At 31.6% G+C, this 14,047-nt stretch overlaps 1 protein-coding gene across 1 annotated transcript in view; it reads left to right on the top strand.

Annotated features, from left to right (window-relative positions):
• Positions 1 to 14,047, top strand: part of LOC129938910 (uncharacterized) — a 406,682-nt gene that overhangs the window by 121,466 nt on the left and 271,169 nt on the right. The window lies entirely within an intron of this gene.

Below are 14,047 nucleotides of genomic sequence, written 5' to 3'. Positions count from 1 at the left end.
AGCATGCATTGAATTCCTATGGCTGAACTCGTAAACGTCAGGTGAAGCTGAAGTTGAAGCGTGTTTGTGATTTAGCTATTAACCTTATTTTATGCGTGCAGTGCGTCTAAAAAAATAGGGTTAAACACGAAAAAGAAAATGTTTATTTATAACTTAACGGTGTTTCCCCGCCTTTATATTTTAAACCTAATATTTTAAAAAAACTAGAAGCACAGATAATAAATATACAGATGTCTCACCCTTATGGCGAGAAATGATAAATGAAACTGAAATCAACCAAAAAAAAAGCGTTTTCAAAAAGTTCAACACATTCCCTAAATGAATACACGAAAGCTATGTTGCTCGTCTTCTTTCCTATGAATGAAAACTAAGGCAAACAAAAATCATTTTTGTATGTTCTTTTCCTCTCATAATCCTAATGCACAGTAATACATAATACACCAAGATCATTCTTCACAAATGAAAACAAAATTGTTTTATTTTGATTTTTTGTGGTGTGGTGTGGCTGGTGGTGATGCGTTGAAAATAGGTGCAGGAGAGTTGATCGCTTGTCGACGACGAGAAAAAAAAATATTTACAGTTGTCTTTGGAAATAGAAACAAAGCTAGGACAAGGTTGTCTTTATAGCTCGAGTTCTTATAATCGGATATGTAAATGCTAGTTGCGTGCATTCATGTGGATTTTTTTTTTATAAATTCTTCTTTTCTTCAATTTTGTAAAATCTCCACAAATACATTTTTCTGTTTTATATGTTTTTAAACGTAATGAAGTGTTGTTGACTGGTGTCAATTGGATGATGAGGTACCTACATATGTCCAATGTACATGTATGTACCTCATTGTACATAATGTGTCAACAATTAAAATAATATTTTTTTTCTAGTTTAAAAAGAACTGATCTTATTTTTTTTTATTCAAAAAGATAACTTCCTCAAAAATGGACAAGTAGATTTTGTGCAGCAAAAAATAAAATATGTACTGTTTTCTGTTCAAATAAGGGTCTTCCTGTAGATTTGTATTGTCTGATCTGTATGTTTCCTTGACATAACTGTATAAAAAAAACGTGTTCCTTTTTGATTATTGTAGTGGGTCCGATTTGTCGAATTGAAAATGTTGACATTTCTCGACGTTTTAAGGTCCATATAGTGGAAATAAAAGCATTTTGGGAAAATGTCTGTGCGTGTGTACCTACGTTCGTACGTTCGCGACTTTTTTTTTGCTGTCCATAGCTCAAGAACCAGAAGAGATATCGACTGCAAATTTTGTTATACAGATAATAATGTAGAAAAATGCTGAAATGAATCTCAAGAAAATTGCGTGGGTGGTTTTTTTTTTACAATAGCAGTTAAAACAAAAGGCGAACATTTTGGTTAACCCTAAATATCTCACGAACCAATAACGCTAGAGACTTCAATTAAATTGTAAAGGTATTATATATTGTAAAGTCTATATAAGGAAGATGGATGGGGCAAGTGTAATCCTGGTTGATCTCTGAGAAAGTTGAAACCACAGGACGAACGTTTGCGATAAAATAAGTTTCGCAAAAGTCTTGGTGTTTTGATTTACGATTTCGATTTACGTATACCTTCCATTAAATCGATTTCTCTTTCGAGAGAATTCTTTTCATCAGACCAAAGCCTTTTTTTACTCTTTTTAAGTCGACTAATTTTCTGTAACATGTTTATTTAAAAAAAAAACTGCTAATTATCGAAAACAATATTTTCTGTGAAATAAGAAAGAGTTGAAGACAATATTTTTAATTTTGAAAAGCTATTTGAGTCGAAAGTTAATTTTTACGAAGTTTTAAAATTGTTTTTTTGTTAGGTTTTAACATTTTTTTTTAAACTTTCAGTTCTATTTTTCTCAAAATTGTATTGAGTCGAAAATCAAATTTTATTAATTTTCTTGTTTAGGTTTTTATTTTTTGTAAAAAAAACTCAATTTGATTTCTCTCAAAATTTTTCAGAATGTTGAAAACAATATTCCTTATAAATTAAAACTGTTTGGAAACCATGATCTCAAATTTTTGAAAAGATATTTGAGTCGAAAATCAATTTACCTTAACTTTTATTGAATTGTTTTTTAATTTTTTATTTTTTGTAAAAAAAACTGTCAATTCAATTTTTCTCAAAACTTTACTGAATGTTGACAACAATATTTTTTTTAATTAAAAAGTAGTTTAAAGCAAATATCTAAACGTTTTGAAAAGATATTTGAGTCGATATTCAATTTTTAAAAACTTTGAGTAATGTTTTCTCAGGTTTTTATTTTTTATAAAAAAAAACTGTCAATTAGATTTTTCTCAAAATTTTACCAGATGTTAAAAACTTTTTTTTCGTTGCAAAATTGGTTTGGAGATAAAATAATTTTGTATTCGTAAAATTTTCTAGGTGACACATTTTTGTTTAGTTTTTTTTTTTGATTTATAAAAAAGCCTTTGATTGGATTTTTTTCAAAAAATATATTTTTATCTGTATAACAAAATTTATTTGAAGTCTTCTGATTTTGAGCTATGGACGACGAGAAAAACGTCGCGAACGTACGATCGTTCGAATGTAAAACACAGAAACCAAATCATCTGCACATTCACTTGCCCCTTCTTGCCCACACAATATTTTCATATAGCAATACACAAGCAACTTCTTCTATTCTCCTTACCGGACACCTAACAATCGACATTCACAAAAAATAAACAAAAAAAAGATCCAACATTATCACCTCTTTCTTTTTTTACGCACCAAAACGCGCATAAAAAAAAGATATACATATGTTTGCAACGGACCAAACTTTGTTTTTGTATTCGTTGGAAAACAAAATGACAAATGAGAAGAGAAAAGTTTCTAAAGTTTCTAAAAAAAAATAGCAAGGCAAAAGAGCTTTCTCAGCTTTATTTTTAAAAGCTCTTGTCTGTTAAGGCTTGTCTGTTAAGAGAAAAAAATGTTTCATTTTTTCCTGCTGGGATGAGACATCTGTATAAATTTATTATCTGTGCTAGAAGTATACTTTCGTCGCTGTAATGGAAAGCCAAACCTTTAGTTCTTTTTGTAACAATATGACGTCATTACAATGTTTTGAAACTCATTGTTGTAGTGCCAAATAGTCACGATTTAAAACAACCCAAGTGTTGAAATGTCAAACTTTGTTTTTAGTTAATTCCTCTTACGTTTACATCTAACTAAACCCCATTTCTGTTGTTTGGGTTTAGAGTTATACAAATTTGTTATACAAATACAAAAATAGTTAATTTTAATTGAAAGATTGACGGATTAACAATTTTTAACTATTGCCGTTCATACATAATTCGACAAATTCTAACAATTTGTAACGATGACACTTGAACAATTTTTAAAAAAGGGAACCACAGGCCACAATTCTACATTCAGTCTATAAAGCATTAAGTCATTAAAAAGCTAGTTTATAAAACCAAGTGGTAGACTTTAAACTTCCTTCTGACAATGCAAATCATCTATTTTTAATTTCATATAAAAATGAGAATTAAAGTTTGATTTAGGTTACGAATTATCAAATTACGAATCATGATGACAAACACAAGTCTGGTGTATTCTGACTTTTATATACATAGGTATGATATAAAATGACTTTTATATGGGCACACAAGCAATTAAATAATTTAAAATTATTGTATTTACAATTGTGCAAACATATATACAAAATAAAAAAGTATTAGTTAGCAATTTTCATTGAATTTCTGGACATACATCAATTAATAGTTAAAACACTTTAAAGAGAAGTCATGCTCATGCAGACACTGTTTTTGATGCGTATAAAGGAAATTGTCACTTAATCTTTTGAACTTTTGTTAAGTTCATTTTGTAGATATGTTCATTTTTGTTTTGTTATTTTCGGAAGTTTTGTTAATTTGATTTCTTTGAAATACGTGTGTCAGATACAATCCCTGGACATACCATAAGGCGCACTGAAGAATTTTATTAAAAAGTAACTTTTAATAAATTTTGTATATATAAATAATATGGCCAGGAACTGTAGGAACGAACATAGTGGCTACGTTCAATCTCGTGTTGGATAGGGTAACTTGGATAGGTGGATTTTTAGATACCTTGTTGAACGAGTTGGATACCTACATATATTGAGATAGCTTTAAAAAAATAAAAACAACTTTCAGCTGTTCACAAAAAGTAGATAAACCTTTAAGCTTCGAAGTCAAAATTGTTGTAAGATAAAACATTTAATAGATAATTCAACTGATTCGTCGGACGATGATGAATTGATAGGTGCGTAACAATTTAATAAATAAGGGATACCAATAATCTGTAATCTATGTTAAATTTCCTCTTAGTCCAATTGTAATTCTATACGTTTAACAGAAAACTATCCTAACAGAAATGAGGACTATTATGAAGTGACAATACCTACATAGATATAGTTTGGAAGAATTTCTAAAATTCAGAGGCAAATAGCTTCTTCATCGTCTATTATGTACAGAACATCCTCAAATACAACTTCAACTAACATTTTGTATCTTTTTGTTTACCAACAAATACAAAAAGCTGAAATCAATTTTCAAGTTTCTTGAAACTCAACCATTTGTTGAATAAGCTCTTCTGTCAGATACCCAGAAATTCTTGGATACCTTGTTGATTCCTTTTTTGACATATCAGCTGTTTTTGATCAGCTGTTATTTTACACGTAAAACACTAACAAAAAGGTATCTGGATACCCTATCTGTCTGAGATTGAACGCAGCGTGTGCATAAACAAAAAATTCACTCGATAGAACCGTATACAATATGTCAGTGTCATTTCTGACAGATAACAATTCATGCCTGATTTTAAGATTTTCACAAGAAAATTGAGCGAAATAAAATTTGTTAAAATGAACTAAAATGAATGCAGCTTTAAAATTGTATTTGTAAAAGAAACCATACGAACGTATCCGTGCTGAAACGAAATGTGGAAAGGTTTTGATACAAAAATTGTCTGTTAAAAAATTGTAAGAAATCTGAAAATCATGTGTAAGCTAGCTGACAATCAAGTTATTTTGCAAATATCTGTCAGAAAATGAATTCGACAACTAATTGTAAGAGGGCAGTGGCTAGGTATTTGATAATCGTTCTCACTACACTCATAATCCATTGTCAAGCTTGCAAGTTTGTATGGCTGTCTGAAATTTCTGAAAATAATTTTTTTTTTTAAGTTGTCAGACATTTAACAACTTCATTCAATTTTGTTTTTGTTCTGCATTATTATGGTATGTGTCTACGATTTGTAGAAAATCTAGCACTTCTACATTTTTTTTTTGATTTTTGGTATTTAACTTCTGTAAATAAATTGTAGAGATTGATAGATTTTCTAAAATCAGTGTAAATACACTGTAAATACACAACCATAAACCCTCCATATCAAGATCTCAATCCATGTTTCGTGTCACCTTCCAATTCAATTGTTTATATTGTAGTTAATTTGGAAATTATGTCTATGAATCAAATATACATAATAAATATAAAATCCAATAATAATGGAAAGGTCGAGACAACATAAGGGGGTTTATTTATAGTAAATGGCATTCTTTAAACGCAAAATGAGATCAAGGCAGCTAGTAATTTTTTTAGATGTCATTAATTTAGAACTTTGAACTTAACTTGGCTATCTTTCACTTGCAGAAAGTACCAAAAATATTATTATCTACAAACATATTGAAGAATTCAACCGCGGCTTTCAAAAAATCTAAAGAAAATAATGTTTCATGAATGTCGCTTAAAAAAGCTTATTTTTTCTACAAGTAAATATTTAGGCTTTTAGGTTAATTTTAAATCTACATTCTTTACTTTTTTAAAGTTTTAAATGTAGTTGAATTGTAATGTAATAACTGATAGTCACACTTATGGTAGTCAAATGTGACTATTACCGAGATTTTCGTATATTTAAGGTCATTCAACTCAATTCAATTCCACTTAACGAATCATTTTTAAATTAGATCAAAAAGCCGATGCTTTATCTTAAATTTCCAAAAAATACATACAAAAATGGGAAACCAACAAACATTTCAGAAATGTTTCTCAAAGCGTCCACACCAAATAAATAAATCACAAACATTTCTGAAATACTTCTTCTAAGTTTCTGTTATGTTTTTAAACAAACGTGTCACATGAATAGGACGATATTTTTCAAACCCTTAGGTTTTTTGGAAAACCCCAAATATGGAATGAATGAGGTATGCATTAAGTTTATATTACAAGCAAAAGTTGTTGGATTATGTTGATAAATACAAGTTTTAAGGAGGGTTTTCCGAAAAAGGTCATAAAATATACCTTTTTTTGTATCACTTGAATAGAGGCAAGACCTAAATTTACCTGTTAAACCTTTTAAAGTAAGGAAATAGTAAAAAATCGTATGGTTTCGGTAAATACTGGTTTTATTGAATGGATTAAAATAATTTTTAGAAAAGTGTTATGCCTCCTGATTTCTTAGAGTGCTGCCAGATAGTTGAGAGAAATTTGAACCCAAAACCGTTCAATGGCTTTGGTATCGTCGTCTTCCTTCGTAGACTTTTATTGTAAACCATCCCCATACGTTTTCAATGATGTTCTGGTCAGATGAATATGGGGCCATGGCAATAGTTTTACATTTTGCCCCTTAATTCATTATTTGTAAGTAATTGCCGTTATTTTGAAAAGCCAGCTCCACTGTGCGGTAATAAACCACCTCCTCTAAAAAGACTTCGGGATGCCCAGATCGATTCCACCTACACCTACTATGATTTGTTGCAAAATTAAGGCGTCATATATGCATCACCCGAGCAACAGTCTATCTACTAACGTTTACCCCAGCTTCCCAGCTACTGTCTTGATTTTACTTAGCCCTAAATTTGAATCAGCTCTCCCTATCGCCCGCCTTTCCTGAAATGATGTAGCTTTCTTGACTCTTCCTTTGTGGTTTTTTCCATACCTCTTTGGGTCCTAGAGGTAGTTGTACACAACATTTTAACTTCTTCTAATTTTGTTGGCTATAAAACGAATGACTTTGTCGAGATCCCGGTAAGCTCGAATTTGACCTATTCCCTCCTTGGTTGGACCCTTACATATACCCATACTTCATGATTCCATCAAATCAATACTCGTACTAAACTCCTAAACAATCAAAGTATCATTTTATCTAATCTAAAACACGCTAATAGATATTCATGTGACACGAAGTGTAATACTTACGTTAGTCTTTTGGGACTTGGAAAATTCAGTAGTCGGTGACGCTCGTCTCACAGAGTAGGTTTGTACAAAAATTTCGGAAACAGTTTCAACTAAATATTGGGACTAAATATTTTGTTATCCATTTGACCTTAAGGGGGTCATCCCATGTGATTAGTTCAAAAAATCGATTTCATAAACTGCGAGTTCAATATGTCTAGAATACGGTAGCAAAGGGATTTTTCAAAATTCCTAGTCGTTTTAAAGATACGACTTTAGGCTTTAAAAAAAGCTAAAACAATTAAAGGAATCGGGTTAAGGACCGGTAAACTTACTGATAAAGTTTTGAAGGTAATTTGAAAGTCATGTCGGTTATGGGATGCTTTATAGGTCGCAAAGCCCATACTTATGTTGAGAAACGTGATGAGAAGCGAATCTCACGTTCTGAGCGGCGCGTAAGTGATGCCGTTAAACAAGACCTGAACAATCTGCTTTGAAAGAGTTCAAAGAAGAAGAGGAAGGAATATGTGGTGGACATGCATTTGAGAACAAACCAAAAATCGAAATGCGTTTCCAAAATCAATCGCGTTGCGAACTACCCTTAGCGCGATCAACGCGCGTCCTTACATTTTACATGTTTCGGAACACTTCCGAATTGAAAACAAAATTTACAACCAAAACCATCTTCGCGTTCATTTCAAAATTTTCCAATTAGATTAATCCTGTCTGTGCTGGAGCTAGCAACTCCATTCCTAAAAAAAGAAAAACTTAAAACTAAATTGTAAACCTTAAAATTAAATTCTAAACCTAAATACCTAAACTAAATTATTTTATATTAAAAAGTCCTCAAGATTTGAATTTGCCGCCATTTGTGCAGTGAAGTGTTGGCAACCCTGAAAAAAAGCAATTTGACAGCTAACATTATAGGGTTATTAACAATGGAGCGTTACACGATAGAACAACGTGTCTTCATTATTAAAGAATATTTCAAAAATAGTGAAAGTTTGGCGGCTGCAGTTCGAAAATTTCATACAAAATATGGTCGGAATAGTGTTTTAACTTCGTCAACTGTGAAGAGATTAATTGAAAAATTCATGGAGACTGGATCCGTTGGAGAGTCAAAACACACTGGTCGTCCAAAAACAAGCTGTTCAAATGTGAATGTCGAAGCAGTGCGTGAGTGTTGCTGACAATCCAGGTACCTCAATCGTGGACAAGAATTGCAAATTTCAAGAACCTCTCTACAGCGTATACTCACCAAAGATCTGTGTCTTCATGCTTACAAAATTCAATTAACACAACAATTAAAGCCTAATGACCATGGACAGAGAAGAGAGTTCGTTGAATGGATTATTGAACATCAACAAATGGACCCTAATTTTTCGAGCAAAATCATCCTAAGCAATGAAGCACATTTTCATCTTGATGGCTTTGTCAATCGCCAAAATTGCCGCATTTGGAGTTCGGAGAACCCACATGTGATTGTCGAAAAACAAATTCATCCACAACGCGTGACTATATGGTGTGGATTTTGGGCTGGAGGCATAATTGGGCCATATTTTGTAGAAAATGATGCTGGTCAAGCAGCTACTGTTACTGGTGCTCGATATCGTGAAACAATTCAATTACTGCATGAGACCTTTCCAGGTCACGTACTCTCTCGTTTCTGTGATTAAAATTGGCCTCCTAGATAGTGTGATTTAATACCATTAGATTTCTTTTTATGGGGTTATTTGAAATCACAAGTCTATGTCAACAAGCCCACAACCACCCGTGCAATAAAGGAGGAGATTCAACGCTGCATCAACGAAATTCAGCAACATTTATGCAGAATGGTCATGGAAAATTTCAACACAAGAGTGCGCATGTGCATGCAAAGCCATTTGTCCGATGTGTTATTCCATACATAACCCTATCCTATGTACTTTACGAGTCAATAAAAATATAACTATCAAAAGACAGACTAAAATCGGCGTTTTCTATTTAATTAAAAAAAAAATAAATAAATAAATAAATTGGGTGGCGCGACAGTCCGTTGAGAACCAAGGCCTAGTGACTTACAACTCTCAACCATTCCTGTGTGCGAGTATTGTTGTCAGGAATGGAGGGGACCTACAGTTTATATGCCGACTCCGAACGGCTAATTTTGAGAAAGCACTTTTTCATGACAATAGTTACTCTTGGAGAATTTGTCAATTCCTCGCAAGAGGCAGTACCCGTGAAAAGACTTTAGATGGCATAGGCAGGGATCGAACCCAAGACCTCTAGTATGACAGTCCAACGCACTAACCATCATGCCACGGGTACCACATTTAATTAAAAACTTGCGTTAATTTTGGGACACCCTTTATATATAAAGTTATATAAAGTTAAAACTCGTTGTGGTCTCTTTTTCACGTTACTCTATGGACCAGGCATTTCTGATTGAAAGGTAAGTTGATATTTCCAAAGTTAAGAAGACTTGAAACTTTAAATGAGTTTTTCTCAAAACTGTGTTTTTCAAACTTTCCTCCATCGTATCTCAAAAACGGCTTGACCGAATGACTTGAAATTTGATGGGTTGGACTCAGTACATGAAAATGCATGAAATGGACTATTGACAAGCAAAAATTCCAAAAATTTCGATTTTTTACAGCAAAAAAAAATAGCAAAATGATAATAAACTTAATAAAGTTGTATCTATTTACTGTTCGTAAAAAAAATCCTAAAAATTCCTTAAAATACAGGCCGTCACATGGGATGACCCTCTTAGGAAACTGTAATTTGTTCCTAAATTGATTGCAATCATTTGAGACTTTATATATTCTTTAAATTTAATTTTTGTTCTATTAAATACAATGAGGCTATTACAAATTTAAATTTTAATTTCAGTGACTCCATACAAAAAAAGCTCAACAAACAAGAACTTTGAAAAATATTTTAACTTTAAGATAAAGTATGCGTGAGGCTAGTCCTGTGCAGCGGACTGTATGTACCGAATAGAACAGGGTGTTAAGCATAAAACCTGCATGAACCATATTTCTGAATTCAAATTAAACGTTTCTCATATAATAATATATTATTTTTATTATATAGTTTTGTTAAAGTTTTTTTTTGTTTGCTTTGTTAATGTAAACACTTACACAACATGATAATTTTATGCATTATACAATATTTTAAATTCATATCTAAGATTTATTTTTTTAATTTTTTTTTATTTAGTTAAGGTATAAGAGTTTTTTTTTATATTATTCTTGTATTAATAAAATATATTTAAAGAGCTTTTTTTTAAGCTATTTTTTCGATATAAATTCACATTTATTTTTGTTTTTAAATTTGTTTAAACACACTTTTAGCAAATTATTTGTTTTTATAATTAATTTAGAGAAAGACATTTACCATGAAATTTAAAGAATTTTCTTTTTTATTAATTTATTTTTTATTTTGTTTTAGTACAACAGCCTTCACAACGTGGAATACACTGAGAATATTCAAATGAAAATTACATTCAAGCAAAAGTGGTGTTTATAAATTTAAAAAAATAAAAGTTTTTGAAAAAAATTAAAGAAAAACAACAAAATGATTGCAAAACCTTGTAAATATCAAAAGTAATAAACAAAAACAAATAAGAATTGATAAAGTACTTCAAGAATTTTAAATAACTTCCAAAAAAAAACTGTAAGCAAATTCAGAGAAAGCTATTCTAAATTTATAAAAATTACAAAATGTAATAATTGAAATCAATTACGATATAATATCGTTTTGATTGTTTTTTATTTGTTGCATTAGAGAACAATTTTGTGTTTTGCTTTTATATTTTTGATTTTATAAAAATGATTTCAATAACTTCTTCGTTTGTCAATTATTCAGCGAAATTAACACCTACCTAGAAAAATCTTTGAAAAATATATTTTTCGGTTTTTATTTTATAAACTCTTATAGAATAGAAGTAAAGTTGCACTAAAAACAAAATAATTTAAAGTACCTCCTATGAATGAACTATAAAACCATAAAACGCCCACATTATACATTACTAGCTTTCAACTTGAACAGACATTTTTCAAATCACTCATTTCGCATCATCGATTTGTATGTTTACTTCAAAAGGCAAAAATGTTGGCAAATGAGAAGTTGCACTTTATGAGTGTTGAAGTTAAGTTTTGTGAATAAATATAACGAAGTCATAGATTTCGTTTTAAGTGAACTGTTTGATTCACTATTCATTGAAAGGGCCATAAGCTCGATTATATGATGGCCATACCCAATATGTAAGCTAGAATACACACTTTTCGTTTGAAAAACCGGGACAAAAAGAAAGGTAAATGTTAATCAATTGAAATTGTGGGATTTTTTTGATTATTAGGTCTAATCGCATATTCTTAGAAACTTAATAATTTCTGACATGTAGAAAGGAAGAAATCTCAATCAAAGATCACAAAAAAGTCACGTCAAGTCAAGTAAGAAATCTCAATCAAAGATCACAAAAAAGTCTTTCAGACTACACGAGCTTAATTTTTCCATCTTTATTAAATTTCGAGTTACTGTTCTTGAAACAGAAGTCACTGTAGAACAAATGCTAACTGCTATAAAAGTCCAGCACATCAACATGAGCGGGAGCACCCAAATCCTAAGTGGATGAAGTTTGCGGAGTGCTGGAATATTTTTTACCCATCACATCCGATGATTGTGATGGGTAAAATCTAGCCGTGTCTTAAGTTCTGTTTCAATCATAAAACACTATAAGACAAGAAATATAATTAGAGTAATTAAAAAAGTGGTTTCACTCAAAATGACCGACCTCAGCTTTAATTCCATCCCTAAAACGCTGTGTCCATCGACCTAAATTGGCACGCCCTGTTTCTATTGATGTTCTTGATACTGCTTTAGTCAACTCAATTTTAGGAACTTAAACATTTCTGTGAGAAATATTTCATGCTCACTCTCTAATTATGACCACCAAAAAATAATCTTATGGAGTAAAATATGGAGCGCAAATCTTAAGCTTCTCTAAGACCTACGATGTTGACCCTAAGGTAATTTTGTATTGTCTTGGCTTTTTTGTCTCACCAGAATTCTGTGATTGGAAAGGGTGTCTCTAAACCCTTTACTAAACCCTCCACCACATCTCCATGATACAACTTTTCTGTTTCGTCAAAAAAAAAACACTTTGGATTACAAAAGAGGTGATGGTAACGTTCGATCCTTAGAACAACAATTTCAGTTTGATATAACTATGTGTCATAAATTGTAATCGTTTTCTTTGTTATAAACTTTTTTAAGGGTAAAATCTTTTCATGCTCAATTCTCGCGTGTCACAGTAAAAGCCCTTCGACTCTTTCCGCAATTATTTTTTAGAGTCAAGTTATTAAAAAATGATCTGTAGAGCGTCCATAGTTCTTTATGTGCAGATCCTCCCTAACCATCAACGAAATGGATCTTGTTAATATATAAAATTTTCTGGACATTTTCTTTCTTTTCGGAGAGTTTTCATTGTTATTAGTTCCCTTACTGCCTCATTCCTCACCAAAGTTAGGCAATAATTGGGATTTTATTTTCTTGAGCGTAAATAAAAGCAAAACTAAAATCAATTTGACATTTATTCATTCCTTATTAACGTAAATATTAAGAAAAATAAGATAAATACTTTATAACAAATGTATGTCTGGAGCAACAAGGCCTTGAAGTTTTGTAACACAATTTATGGCACGACTAGGAAAAATTAAAGTTTTAAATTGAGAGAGATTTAAGAACACAGCGAAAGTAATTTCCAATTATATCCCATGTAAAAAATTACACAGTAAATTATCTTTATTTTGTATTTTTAATGTGAAATCTTCAAATTACGGGTTATCCATTTTGAGGTTTCAAAAGTATACGGCTGGAATTCGACTAGGTTGTTAAAACAATTTTATTTTATTAGTTGAAAGTCTGAAATTTACGGAAATGAATCGCTTAACTTTCGCACATCGCATGTAAATTGTTAAAACCTACTACAAAAATGCTGATTCTGTTCCAGCGATATATCGTGCTTTAAGAGAAGATTATGGTTTACATATTCGTCGAATTACCCAAGCAATTGGCCTGTGCTGCTGTAAGTGAAAGTGTTTTCGAAGACCCGAATGTGTCGATTCATAGTCGTTTTCAGGAATTATGACGTATTTTTTGGATCTAAAACTACATCCATACAAAGTCCAGCTCAAGAAAACGGAAGCCAGTTGAACATTCACAACGTTGTAGATACGTCGAATGGATGGTTGAAAAACAGGCAGTGGACGGCGATTTTTCAAACAAAATTTTCTTCAGCGACGGAACACATTTCTCTGTGAGTATAGTAATAACCAAAATTGTAGCATTTGGGGTTCTGAAAACACTCAAATAATTGAAGACAGGTCATTACAACCACAAAAAGTAACTGTTGGGTGCGCTCTTTGGTCCGGAAGTGTGATTGGACCTTAATTCTTCGAAACATCGATGGAACCATTGTCACCGTCAATTCTTGCTATTGAAAAATACGGAATGGAGAATATGTGTTTTCAACAATACGGTGCCATATGCCACACAACTCGATCGAATATGGCTTTATTGCAAGAGACATTTCCTGGACGCGTAATTTCTCGTAGTGGCGATATCAACTGGCCACCAAGATCATGCGATTTGACACCGCTGAATTTTTGTGTTGTGGGGCTACGCAAAAGACATTGTTAAGCAGATTAGCCTTTTACTCTTGAGTACTTAAAACCCAACATTCGTCAAGTTATGGCTGGGATCATAAAGCGGTTGAAAATTACCTCAAAAGAATCGATGCTTGCAACAATACGCGTGGTGTCAACGTTCAAACTTCATAATAAAAAATAAATATAATGAAACAATATATTTCACATGGTGTTTTATTTACTTTTACTCTTAA

The sequence above is a fragment of the Eupeodes corollae genome, chromosome 1, assembly GCF_945859685.1.
Source record: "Eupeodes corollae chromosome 1, idEupCoro1.1, whole genome shotgun sequence".
NCBI classification, from domain to species: Eukaryota; Metazoa; Arthropoda; class Insecta; order Diptera; family Syrphidae; genus Eupeodes; species Eupeodes corollae.
This window is presented reverse-complemented; position numbering and strand designations above follow the sequence as displayed.